The sequence below is a fragment of the Ranitomeya variabilis genome, chromosome 2, assembly GCF_051348905.1.
Source record: "Ranitomeya variabilis isolate aRanVar5 chromosome 2, aRanVar5.hap1, whole genome shotgun sequence".
NCBI lineage: Eukaryota > Metazoa > Chordata > Amphibia > Anura > Dendrobatidae > Ranitomeya > Ranitomeya variabilis.
The window spans coordinates 610,120,020-610,132,474 of record NC_135233.1 but is presented as its reverse complement, the minus strand read 5'-3'; positions in this window follow the sequence as shown (position 1 = coordinate 610,132,474).

Here is a 12,455-nt window from a genome sequence, read left to right as displayed (position 1 = left end):
CCCACTTGGGAGACAGGAACACCAGGATTGGTGCGGGCATCAGGCAGGACTGGCAGAAGAGCACGGCTGAAACTCAGACGCGTAGGCTGGCACGGCTGAGACACAGAGCTGGCAGAGACACGGCAGAGAACACAGGGCTGGCAGAAACATGGCAGAGAACACAGGGCTAGCAGAGACACGGCAGAGAACACAGGGCTGGCAGAGACATGGCAGAGGACACAGGGCTGGCAGGAACACAGGACTGGAAGGAACGGCAGGTAAAACAGGACTGGCTAGGATGGCAAGAACACAGGACTGGAAGGCATGACAGGAACGGCAGGACTGGCAGGAACACTGGATTGGAAGGCATGGCAGAGAACACAGGACTGGTTGATGTGGTTTATGAAGGAACAGGTAGGGACACTGGAGGTGCAGGTATGGATATGTAGTATGGAGGAACAGGTAGGGACCTGTTCACACAAGAGGTGCAGGAAAGGAAACAAGCAGAAAGGAATGAGGTATGAAGGAACAGGTTGGGACCTGTTCACACAGGAGATGTAGGTACGGAAACAAGCCAGAAGGAAAGGAGAATGAAGGAACAGGTTGGGACCTGTTCACACAGGAAGAGAACCGCAAGGCTGCAGATAGGAATGGTTGAGCAGCAAGAGAAAGTGTAGAAACTAAAGCTAAGCAGAGCAGAACCGCAAGGAATACGGAGAGGAGCTGCAGCGAGAGGTTTCTGCAGCAAAGCAGAGCGGAGCCACAAGGAATGTGGAGAGGAGCTGCTGCAAGGGATTACGGCTGCTACAGAAGCTAAGCACAGTAGAAAGGAGCAGAGGTAAAGCCACAAAGGTGCAGAGCAGGCAGAGCCGCAAGAGTGTAAGCAAACTGAGAACACAAGGAAAGACACAGCAGGGAAGGAAGCCACAGACAAGGAGATCAAGATAAGACTAAGTTCAGACAAGGAAATGGAACAAGACAAGAAACAAGGACAAGGACACAGGGACCAGGATATTCTGCCTCCTGGAGGGCGGAAAACAAGATCAAGGCAATAGCACAAAAGCCTCCAGAGAGGGAGTAAAGGTACCTTCACACTAAGCGACGCTGCAGCGATATCGACAATGATGCCGATCGCTGCAGCGTCGCTGTGTGGTCGCTGGAGAGCTGTCACACAGACAGCTCTCCAGCGACCAACGATGCGGAAGTCCCCAGGTAACCAGGGTAAACATCGGGTTGCTAAGCGCAGGGCCGCGCTTAGTAACCCGATGTTTACCCTGGTTACCAGTGTAAATGTAAAAAAACAAACACTACATACTTACATTCGCGTCCCCCGGTGTCCGCTTCCCTGCACTGTGTAAGCGCCGGCAGTAGCAGGGCACAGCGGTGACATCACCGCTGTACTTTGCTTTCCGGCCGGCACTGACACATTCAGTGCAGGAATCCCTGAGCAGCAGCGAGGGCGCCGGGGGACGTGACAGACATCAGAGGGTGAGTATGTACTGGTTTTTTTTTACTTTTACAATGGTAACCAGGGTAAATATCGGGTTACTAAGCGCGGCCCTGCGCTTAGTAACCCGATATTTACCCTGGCTACCATTGTAAAACATCGCTGGCATCGTTGCTTTTGCTGTCAAACACAACGATACACGCCAATCTGACGACCAAATAAAGTTCTGAACTTTCAGCAACGACCAGCGATATCACAGCGGGATCCAGATCGCTGCTGCGTGTCAAACACAACGATATCGCTATCCAGGACGCTGCAACGTCACGGATCGCTGTCGTTATCGCTGCAAAGTCGGTTAGTGTGAAGGTACCTTAACTCAGAGCAAGGCCTGGCAAACTCAGCAGCTAAACACAAACTGAGCTAACACATTGCACATGCCCAGACCACTGGGTGGAGCTGCACTATATACTGGAGGCCTCTTGGTAATTGGTCAGGAACAGAATAGACAGATGCACCTGATTCCTATAAGAACCAGAGATTTCAGGCGCCGCCCCCCTATACACAGCCATGAAGCACGCAGAGAGCAGAGACACAGAACATGGAGCTGGCATGAAACAGAAACCACATCATGACCTGGAGCAGTGGGTAAGATAGTGTGAGAGATGAGAGGCCATGCCGTGATGCCAGCAGAGTTGTTACATCTCCACTCCTCCAGAGCCAATTTGATGGCCGAAAGTTCTCTGTCACCAATGGAATAATTTCTTTCAGAGGACGAGAAGATCTTGGAGAAGAAACCACAAGGCATAAGGCGACCAGAAGATGACTTCTGAGAGAGAACAGCTCCGGCTCCAATAGCAGAGGCATCAACCTCTAGGAAGAAGGGTCTATTTGCCTCAGGACGTTGAAGTATAGGAGCGGAGGCAAAAGCTTCTTTAAGAGACAGGAAGGCCTCTTCAGCCTGTGTTGGCCACTGATCTGGACTGGCACCTTTTCTAGTCAGAGAGGAGATGGGAGCAGATAAGGATGAAAAGTGAGGGATAAACTGCCGATAATAGTTCGCAAAACCGAGAAAACGTTGAATTGCCTTCACTCCAAGCGGGTGTGGCCAGTTGATTACGGAAGAAACTTTATCCGGATCCATACGCAGGCCAGAATCAGAGATGATGAATCCCAGGAATGGCAGGGACGACTGTTCAAAGGTACATTTCTCCAGTTTAGCATACAGATGATTCTCCCTCAAACGCTGAAGAACTTGCCGAACATCCCTTCTATGGGAAAGCAGATCCGGAGAAAACATGAAGATATTGTCCAAATACACCACAACACAGGTGTAAAGAAGATCCCGAAAAATATCATTCACCAATTCTTGCAAGACTGTGGGAGCGTTGCATAAGCCAAAAGGCATCACCAAATACTCATAATGACCGTCTCGGTTGTTAAAGGCAGTCTTCCGTTCGTCTCCCGAGCGAATTCGAACCAAGTTATAGGCCCCTCTGAGGTCTAATTTAGTGAAGATTCGTGCTCCTCGTAAGCGATCGAAAAGTTCCGGGATAAGAGGAAGAGGATACTTGTTCTTAATCGTGATATTATTGAGACCGCGGTAGTCAATGCATGGACGAAGGGAACCATCTTTCTTCTTGACGAAGAAAAAACCTGCTTCAGTTGGTGAAGAAGACTTCTGAATAAAGCCTCTGGCAAGGTTCTCTTGAACATATTCAGATATAGCTTGAGTCTCGGAGGGAGACAGAGGATAAATACGACCTCTGGGAGGAGTAGAACCAGGAACAAGATCTACCGGACAATCATATGGGCGGTGCGGTGGTAGGACCTGTGCTTCTTTCCGAAAAAGAGAAATAAACTGAGGGTAGATTTGCTAGTTCAGGAGCAGTCGGAGGAAGACTGTCAGGACACTGAACATTTTTTACCTTTTGTGCATCACTGCCCTTTTCCAACATGGCGTCTTTGGTCTCATGTGCACTTGTCTTCCTGCTATAAAAGTCCACCCCAGCCTTCAGTCTGTGCTAGATTATTCTGCCTTGCATCCAGCTCCTGACCTCTGATTACTCCCTGGCTATACACCTGCTCCTGTGAACCTGTGTGGTGATCCTGCTACTCTGCTCTGAGTTCCTGCTGCATACACAAGTCTCCAGTAATCCTCCTTCATCTGCTGCTCGTGTTTACTTGATCTGCATTTGCTGTACATGTAAGCTGCTGCAATAACCTGAGACTATTAACCAGGCCTCCCTGGTTGAGCTAAGATATGATTTGAACTGCCTTATAAGTGCAGCGCCCCCACTGCCGCAGGGCCGAGGGGTACCCGGTACCGGGCCTCTGAGTCTCTGCTCTGGGGTTGTCACGGTGGCTAGACCCGGTCCGTGACCCTGCTGAGGGGCGCAAACACCTGACGCAAACACCTCCGCATACAGGCCCGGCTCTTTAATGAAGCCCCAGCCTCCGCGGAGCTTGAAGGTGGTGATGGTGCCCTGCCTGCGCGGGGCCTGGTGAGAGGTGGGGTCCTTGCGGGCCCGGTCCTTGACCGCCAGGTCTTTTTGATGGTAGGCCTCCAGCCCGGCCTGGTACGCCTCTTCCTTCTCTTTCCACTGCCGTGCCAGCTGGGCCTGATATTCCTCCCAGCTCAGGGCCTGTACCATCTCCCCTTCCTGTGTCTTCACCCCGGGGAACCCCATGAGGTTGGATCCTGGGTTCACCCAGCGGCATACTGTGCGCTCTGCATGGGCTTCACACAGCAGGGTAGTTGGCAGAATCGGGGCTTTCAGGAGGTGCTCCATACCCGTCCTCTCCTCCCATGGTAACAGGCGCTGGAGTCTATGGGTCCCAGGGAGAGGGGGTGCTGCAACGGGGCCTACTAACAAGCCCTCTGCCAGCGGGACGGGGTCGGTGGCCTCACCGGTCAATGCAGGCTCTTCCTCTGCGGCGGGTTCCGCTGGCGGTGTCGGTGAGGGCCTCAGCAGCAACTCCGTTAGTGGTACAGGATCCGATGCCAGAGAACTTCCTTCCGGCGCTACCTGGTGCGGAGCCTGGGCCTTCACATTCAGCTGAAGGAGCTGGTGGATCAAGTCTCCCATCTCAGCCTGCAAGAGATCAGCGCTGCCCGTGGAGAATTGGCTGCGGTGCTCGTTCGGGTAGTTGGGGGAGACTTCTGCTTCCACCCCACATTCGGGTTCCGAGCTGCTGGCCATGGCGTCCTCCACGTGAGTTGCTTCCTGATCCTTTTCCCGCTCTCTCCTTCGTGGGCGGTTTCGTTTTCTCTGTCTCCGCCCACCATTGAGAATCAGGAGGCGGATCTCGGCTGCTGACGGACACGTCCTCACGGTGCAGAAATATTTAGACTGGGCGGCCATTGTCTTTCGCGCTCTTCAACTTGTCTACACCCACTCCACACCCCTCTTCCTCTCCTGCGCTCTCCTCAGCGCTGTAATGGCGGCGGATTTTGGCGGCAAGCGGCACAGCACAGTCTTTGCAATAAGTCACAGTCCAAGTATAATAAATCACAGTTCCAAGGCACACATGACCTGATTCTTCAGGCTTAAGTAGATCCTGTTCGTGACGCCAAGATTGCAGCGCCCCCACTGCCGCAGGGCCGAGGGGTACCCGGTACCGGGCCTCTGAGTCTCTGCTATGGGGTTGTCACGGTGGCTAGACCCGGTCCGTGACCCTGCTGAGGGGCGCACAATAAAAGGTGGTGATATGGTGCTGATGTTATGGTGCGGTGTAGTGCCGGTCACGGTCAATAACGAGGACACCAGGTTGCAGTCTCTTTACCTCTTTAGTGAAGGCTTCTGAGTCCTCAATCCGGAATACGGTTAACCGGGCTGCGCAAGTCCGGCCGGTCCGATGGCACCTCCAGAGTTCCCTTTGCAGGTGGAAATCTGTGCCTACCTTCCTGCGCTTGTGTGTTGTGGTCCTCCCCTGCTGTGCTTACGGGATAGCACCCACAACTGTTGTGTCTGTTTCTCGTGTTCCCTCACAACTCGATTCTGATGTTCTCCCTCTACGTCCCCCTGATCTTACGGTTAGGACGCACCCGTATGACGGGGAGGCTCGGAGCTCTTCCGGGACTCTAGCATCGCCCCACTCCTGTTGTTACCCCACTGAGTCTTCCTGGGTCTGGGTGAGACAGCCCGCCTCTGACTGGCTGTCCTGCCGTAGGTTTGAAGTTTGGCTTGGAGCTCTATACTTCCTTGGCGTTCCGGCCACCGGTTATGCGCCTCAATAGGATGTTGCCTCGTCTTACAGCACGACTCCTACTGGTATTCTTCTTGTTGCGTTGATCTCGTTTCTCACTCAGCACAATAAATCTCGCTTCTTGTCCTTTCTTGGGGTACCGCCGCTATATCGTGCAGGCGCGGTCCCATAACGTTCTCTCTGGTTGCTAGGCCTCTGTCAGGATCCCACCCCTGACAGGGACCCCTCTGAATCTTCCCCCTACAACACCCTCTGCCACAAGGTGTTGCCTGGTTCCAACCCAGTCAGCTTTCTCTCTAACTTCCTGCCTAACCCCCAGTTTTACCAGACTGTGAGGAGTGGCTTAATGAATAGTGCCCTTAGCTCCCCCTGGAGGCCAGACTGTGAAATGTATTGGTGTCTGTGATACCTGGTCAGATGAACTCCTTCAGTGCCAACAGACGTACCATAGCCCCCCTTAGCAGCGGAGCCACAGTACTGCAACGACCAGGACTCTGGGGCGCTGCATAAGCATATCTATCTGTGTTTGGACTAAGACAAGGATTTATTTGTGTCAAGTTTCCTCAAGAAGAACTGTGCTTCATAGACTTTCTGCTTGATTGCATTTCCCTCTGAAGTTTCCTATAGACTGCTAAGCTGCATTTATTATTTGCACCAAGTGTTGTGGACTTGAGTTTCTCTCTGCACCTCTTTGAATCACCGTGTGATAATATAGACTTTACCACTTATAAAACTGTGTCCTGTAGTTGTCTTGTTCCACGCAAAGAGTCTCCTGAGTTATCCCCTTTAATTATTACAAAGACTAGCAGGTTTGACCGGAAGCAGGCATCTATTCTGACAGGATTGACCCCAGCAAAGAACGTCCCCAGTACGCCAGTTCAGAGTAGGTTCATGATTTCTTAGCCAGGGAAGTCCCAAGAGGAACGCATGAGATAGGGATGGCAGAACATAAAAAGCCAACTTCTCACGATGTAAAGCTCCTATTTGAATCTCAACCTCCTCGGTGACCAAGCTAACGGTCTCCTGCAAAGGCTGACCATCAACAGAAGCTATTTGCCTAGGAACCTCCAAGGATCTGAGAGGAATCCCAAGTCTTTCTACAAGCTCAAGTTGAACAAAGTTCCCAGCGGCACCAGAATCTACATAAGCCTCCAAAGAAAAAGGACTGGAACCTAAGTGCTGTAGGACTGACAGAATCAGAGGTGGAGAAGAATCATAGCTACCTACGGAGGCCTCTCTTACCTGTCCTAGGCGGAGGCATTTCCCGGCTTCTGGGGACAGGAACGCAGAAGATGAGAAGCCCTGCCACAATAAAAGCATAGTCCCTGTGCGAGTCTCTCCTTACGACGCTCTTCAGCGGGCTTGAGGCAATCTACCTGCATAGGCTCAGGAGAAGAAGAGGAAGAAACTGAAGTGGTTTGGGAGAAAGAAGCACCTCGTGTAACTGAGGACAAACGAAGTTGTCTCCTTTAACTGGCAACTTCACGAGAACGCTCCTGAAAGCGCAAATCTATGCGAGTTGCCAAAAAAATAAGATCGTCCAGAGAAGTGGGTGTGTCACGCCCCGCCAGTTCATCCTTTATCCGGGAAGACAAACCTCGCCAGAACGCTTCTACCAAAGCCTCATTGTTCCAACCTAAATCAGAGGACAGGGTCCGAAAACGGATGGCATACTGAGCTATGTATTCTTAGCAAGGTGAGACTGTAGTTAAATAATAAAATATAACTTTTAATAAATATTCTTAAAAAAGCCAACAGGCTCATAAAACAACATGGACCACAACATACATATACATATACTGGCTGCTATACCCAATGAGCTATACAAAGACGCTCCAAAAAACAACACGGTGGGACAATACTACCACCTTATTCTTAAAGACTAGACAATGTGCAAAAGGTATCTCCTCTCATATACCCCCTATATAGTACATGTCATCACAAAATTATTAATAAAGACTGACAATGTGCAAAAGGTATTTTCTCTCCTATACCCTCTATATGGTACATGTCATCATAAGATAATTCAAATCAAGGGGAGTATTCATTAATTGCTATTTCTCCCAACTTGGAATGAGGGAAGAATAAATATTTGGCGGGATCCACACGAGTGAGGTTTGGAACGGGCACGCAGAGTGCCACCTTACATACATGGATTTCCGGACTACTATATTCTGTGAAGCAACGTTCATCTTGGGTGAGATTGTTCTGATTATTAATAGCAATTAATGAATACTCCCCTTGATTTGAATTATCTTATGATGACATGTACCATATAGAGGGTATAGGAGAGAAAATACCTTTTGCACATTGTCAGTCTTTATTAATAATTTTGTGATGACATGTACTATATAGGGGGTATATGAGAGGAGATACCTTTTGCACATTGTCTAGTCTTTAAGAATAAGGTGGTAGTATTGTCCCACCGTGTTGTTTTTTGGAGCGTCTTTGTATAGCTCATTGGGTATAGCAGCCAGTATATGTATATGTATGTTGTGGTCCATGTTGTTTTATGAGCCTGTTGGCTTTTTTAAGAATATTTATTAAAAGTTATATTTTATTATTTAACTACAGTCTCACCTTGCTAAGAATATATTTAATTTGATTGGTGGCATTATATTTGGATTTTTTCATACTGAGCTATGGAAAGAGTGCCCTGATGAAGGTTGAAGAGAGACTCAGTAGTCGAAACCAGACGACCGGTGTTCATCAAACACCTTGCGAAAAGTATCTAAAAAGAGTGCAAGTTGAGTAACCACTGGATCATCTCGCTCCCAGAGGGGGTTCACCCAGGCCAAAGCCTTGCCCTCCAAATGGGAGACCACAAAAGCTACCTTAGCTCGGTCGGTAGGGTATAATAGCGGGGACAATTCGAAGTGTAATTAGCACTGATTGAGAAACCCGCGACAAAATTTAGGATCCCCAGCATATCGGGGAGGGCTGGCAAGATGAACGAGGACTGCGGAGCAGGAGCCTGGACAGGAGCGGAAGCGGCAGTCTGGAGGGAGAGAAGCCGATTATCAATAGAGGCCATGTAGTTCAAAATATGGGACAGAGTGTCCCGTTGTTGGCCAAGCTCCTGCTGAAGAGCCGCCAACTGAGAGGCATTACCAGGGTCTGTAGACTGTAAAGCCACGAGATGGGACTCCATGTTCTTTAGGAAGGACATGATTCTGGTCTGATTCTCCCGCAAAAAAAGTAATTATTTTTGAGTGGCGGCGACACCAGCAGGGTCCATGGCCTGGTGATACTGTGACAATTCTGCAAGAGAAATGAATTAGTGGACCCTCTGGACTGTGACGACGATCCCCTCACGGACGAGCTGACCAGATGGACCGCCCCCTATACAGGGAGCGTTAGGGGCAGGCCCGTGAAGGACTATCGCCACGGAAGCTGGAGGACCAAGACAGACACGGAGACAAAATGGAGGCGGGGAACCAGAGGAAACAGAGGAGACACCAGAGTGGCGAGAAGGGCAGAAACTCAGTACTGCAGAGATGCAGGGACTGCGCAGACACTGGATGGTGGAGACACAGCTGTAGGGATACTGAGACCGCAGAGGCACGGGAAGACTGAGACACTGGACTGCAGAGAAAAAGGGACTGCAGGTTCCCGAGAGGGCTGCGGTACGAAGCTGCAAGGATACAGAAACTGCAGAGCCGCGGAAGGAGTGAGACCCAGGGCTGCAGAGGTACCGGGACTGCAGGGTGAAGAGGAGACACGGAACTGCAGAAATACAGGAACTGACGCTGGAAGAAATAAAAAACGAAGCAAGGTTAGGTACAGAAGAACACTAAGACAAGCGTGTGGCCAAGAGCATTCGAAGAACCAAATGATCACCAGGCAAGGAAGAGTGGACGGAAACAGATTAATATACCTGCACTATGTAGCACTTCTGGGTGAAAGTCCTCCAGGGTGAAATAGAGGAAGAAGACAGCGCCGGCAGGTAAGTTAGTAGTGCGCACGCGCAGAGCTGAACCTGGCATGCGCGTGCGCCGGACGGACAGCAGAGGGGGACGGAGTGCGCTGAGAGGACGACGCAGCAGAGGAAGAGACGCGCCGAGGACAGGTAAGTATGACAGGGCGCGGAGTGCGGATGCGACAGCGATGTGACAGTTTACATAAAGTAAACCATCTCATATCCCTTCTTTTATTACATATTCCTCTTTACTAATGTAAGAAGTGTCTCTGTGTAAAATTTGGGGGCTCTAGCTATTAAATTAAAGGGTTAAATTCCGGAAAAAATTGGCATGGCATGGGCTCCCGCGCAATTTTCTCCACCAGAGTGGGAAAGCCAGTAACTGAGGGCAGATATTAATAGCCTAGAGAGGGATCATGGTTATAGGACCCCCCTGGCTAAAAACATCTGCCCCCAGCCACCCCAGAAAAGGCACATCTGTAAGATGCGCCTATTCTGGCACTTAGCCTCTCTCTTCCCACTCCCCTGTAGCGGTGGGATATGGGGTAATGAAGGGTTAATGTCACCTTGCTATTGTAAGGTGACTTTAAGCCAGGTTAATAATGGAGAGGTGTCAATTATGACACCTATCCATTATTAATCCAATAGTACGAAATGGTTAATAAAACACACACACATTATTAAAAAGTATTTTAATGAAATAAAGACACATGGTGATTTAATATTTTATTATACTCTTAATCCACCTGAAGACCCTTGTCACCTGGAACAAAGTTAAAAAAACAAACAACAATATTCCATACCTTCCGTCGGTCAGTTTTGTCCCACTCAGTAAATCCATCTGAAGGGGTTAAATCATTTTACACCCAGGAGCTCTGCTAATGCAGCTGTGCTCCTGTCTGTAAAACTTGGTGAATGAATGGAATGCAGGGGAATGTACTGTAGTTACCTCGAGTCGCGGTGATGCGCCCCCTGCTGGATGAACTCATATGAACTCGAGCGTGAGAAAATATTCTAGGCTATTAATATCTGCCCTCAGTCACTGACTTTCCCACTCTAGCGGAGATAATTGCACGGGAGCCCACGCCAATTTGTTCCGGAATTTAACCCTTTAAATTAATAGCTAGAGCCCCCAAATTTTACACAGAGACACTTCTTACATTAGTAAAGAGGAATATGTAATAAAAGAAGGGATATGAGATGGTTTACTGTATGTAAACCATGTCTCATATCCTGTCGGGTTTGTGAAGGAGATAGGAAAAGCCGGCAATTGAATTACCGGCTTTTCTGCGATCTAGCGCTGAATTAAATATAAATATATATATATATGTGTCTCACTGACATATATATATATATATGTATGTAAATATATATACCTATTCTATGTGTACACATTTATTCTACCTATTCTATTCTGTCAGTGTGATTTTACTGTACACCGCACTGAATTGCCGGCTTTTCTATAGAACACCGATGCGTATTTCTCGCAAGTCCGTGTGTAATCCGTAATTTTCTAGCCCCCATAGACTTTCATTGGCGGATTTTTTGCGCAATACGCTGACAAACGCAGCATGCTGCGATTTTCTACGGCCGTACAAGACCGTATAATACGGATACGTAATATACGGCAGATAGGAGCTGCCCCATAGAGAATCATTGGGCCGTGTGCAATGTGTATTTTCTGGACGTATTTTCTGCGCTCATACGTCCGTAAAACTCGCTAGTGTGACCCCGGCCTTAGAGGGGACAGGCACACATGTCACAACTGTAATGGAGGAACATTCAAAAAGTCTAATCTTTTAGAACCAATGGCCTTCAAATTGTGACCTCAAATAAGGTTATGGAGTGAGTACAGCCATAGCCCAATGCTTCTACGTATCCTACACAATAAGAGTGGTCTTACTTTATGACTTAAGAGTTTTTGAGTGCTCCAGGAAAATGTATACTTGGATGTAGGATTGAGAATGCCAAGGTACTTGGTGGCCAAAAGTAAATATTTCATCACTTTTGCTGGAAATATCACTTGAAATTTTTCTTGAAGGTCTGGGTTCAACTACAGGAATATCTCAAGGTCAGCATTATGAGAAGAAGTTTGTCTGGGATGAAGACATTGATGATTTATCCTTAGGTTAGGTGATCAATACGAGATCGCTGGGAGGAACCCTCCAACAATCAGCCAGTACATGAAGAAGCAGCTTCTGAAAGTTCAGAGTTTACAGAGTATGAACATCACAGGTGAATGTGTTGCCCTGTTTTTGGCACAGCATAGCCATGGATAGCCCTCTTGAAAACCCAAGAAGACAAGAAAATCTTGCGATCACCCCGTCATAAGATCCTTTTGATTTGATGAGATATTGTCAAAAAAAGACATTTGACGACATGAAAACTCATCAGTGGGGTAAGACGAATGAAACAATTACTTCTATAGAGATTTCCAGTCATGATGTCAAAACCGGACACATCATTAAAAGGAGTCTGTCAGCACAACATGACTGTTCAAACCAAGCACAGGTCGAAAAGTCCGCTACACCTTTTGACCTGCTTCTTTTTCATTTATCTCCTCATTTTGGCTCCTGTATAGCCAAAGCTATGAATCAAGGAAAAGAAGGGTGGAGAGATGCAAAACAAGTAGGTGAGAAGGTGTACTGATCTGTTTGGCCACCCTAAGGGCGCACCGAGTGCCTGTGCTTAGTTTGTACAGTCATTTTGTGCTGACAGACTCTTTTGTATCTTAAAAAAATACAATACAACCATATTGCATCCCAAAACATATTCCTAGCTTCATTGACGCCCAAGCAAAGAAGAATGTCGATTAACCACTTCAATCCTATAACATAGCTTCTGGAAACCAAAAGGGCCAGGTCCCAAAGGGCAAAACCTGAGGCGCAACATCCCAAAAGAGCA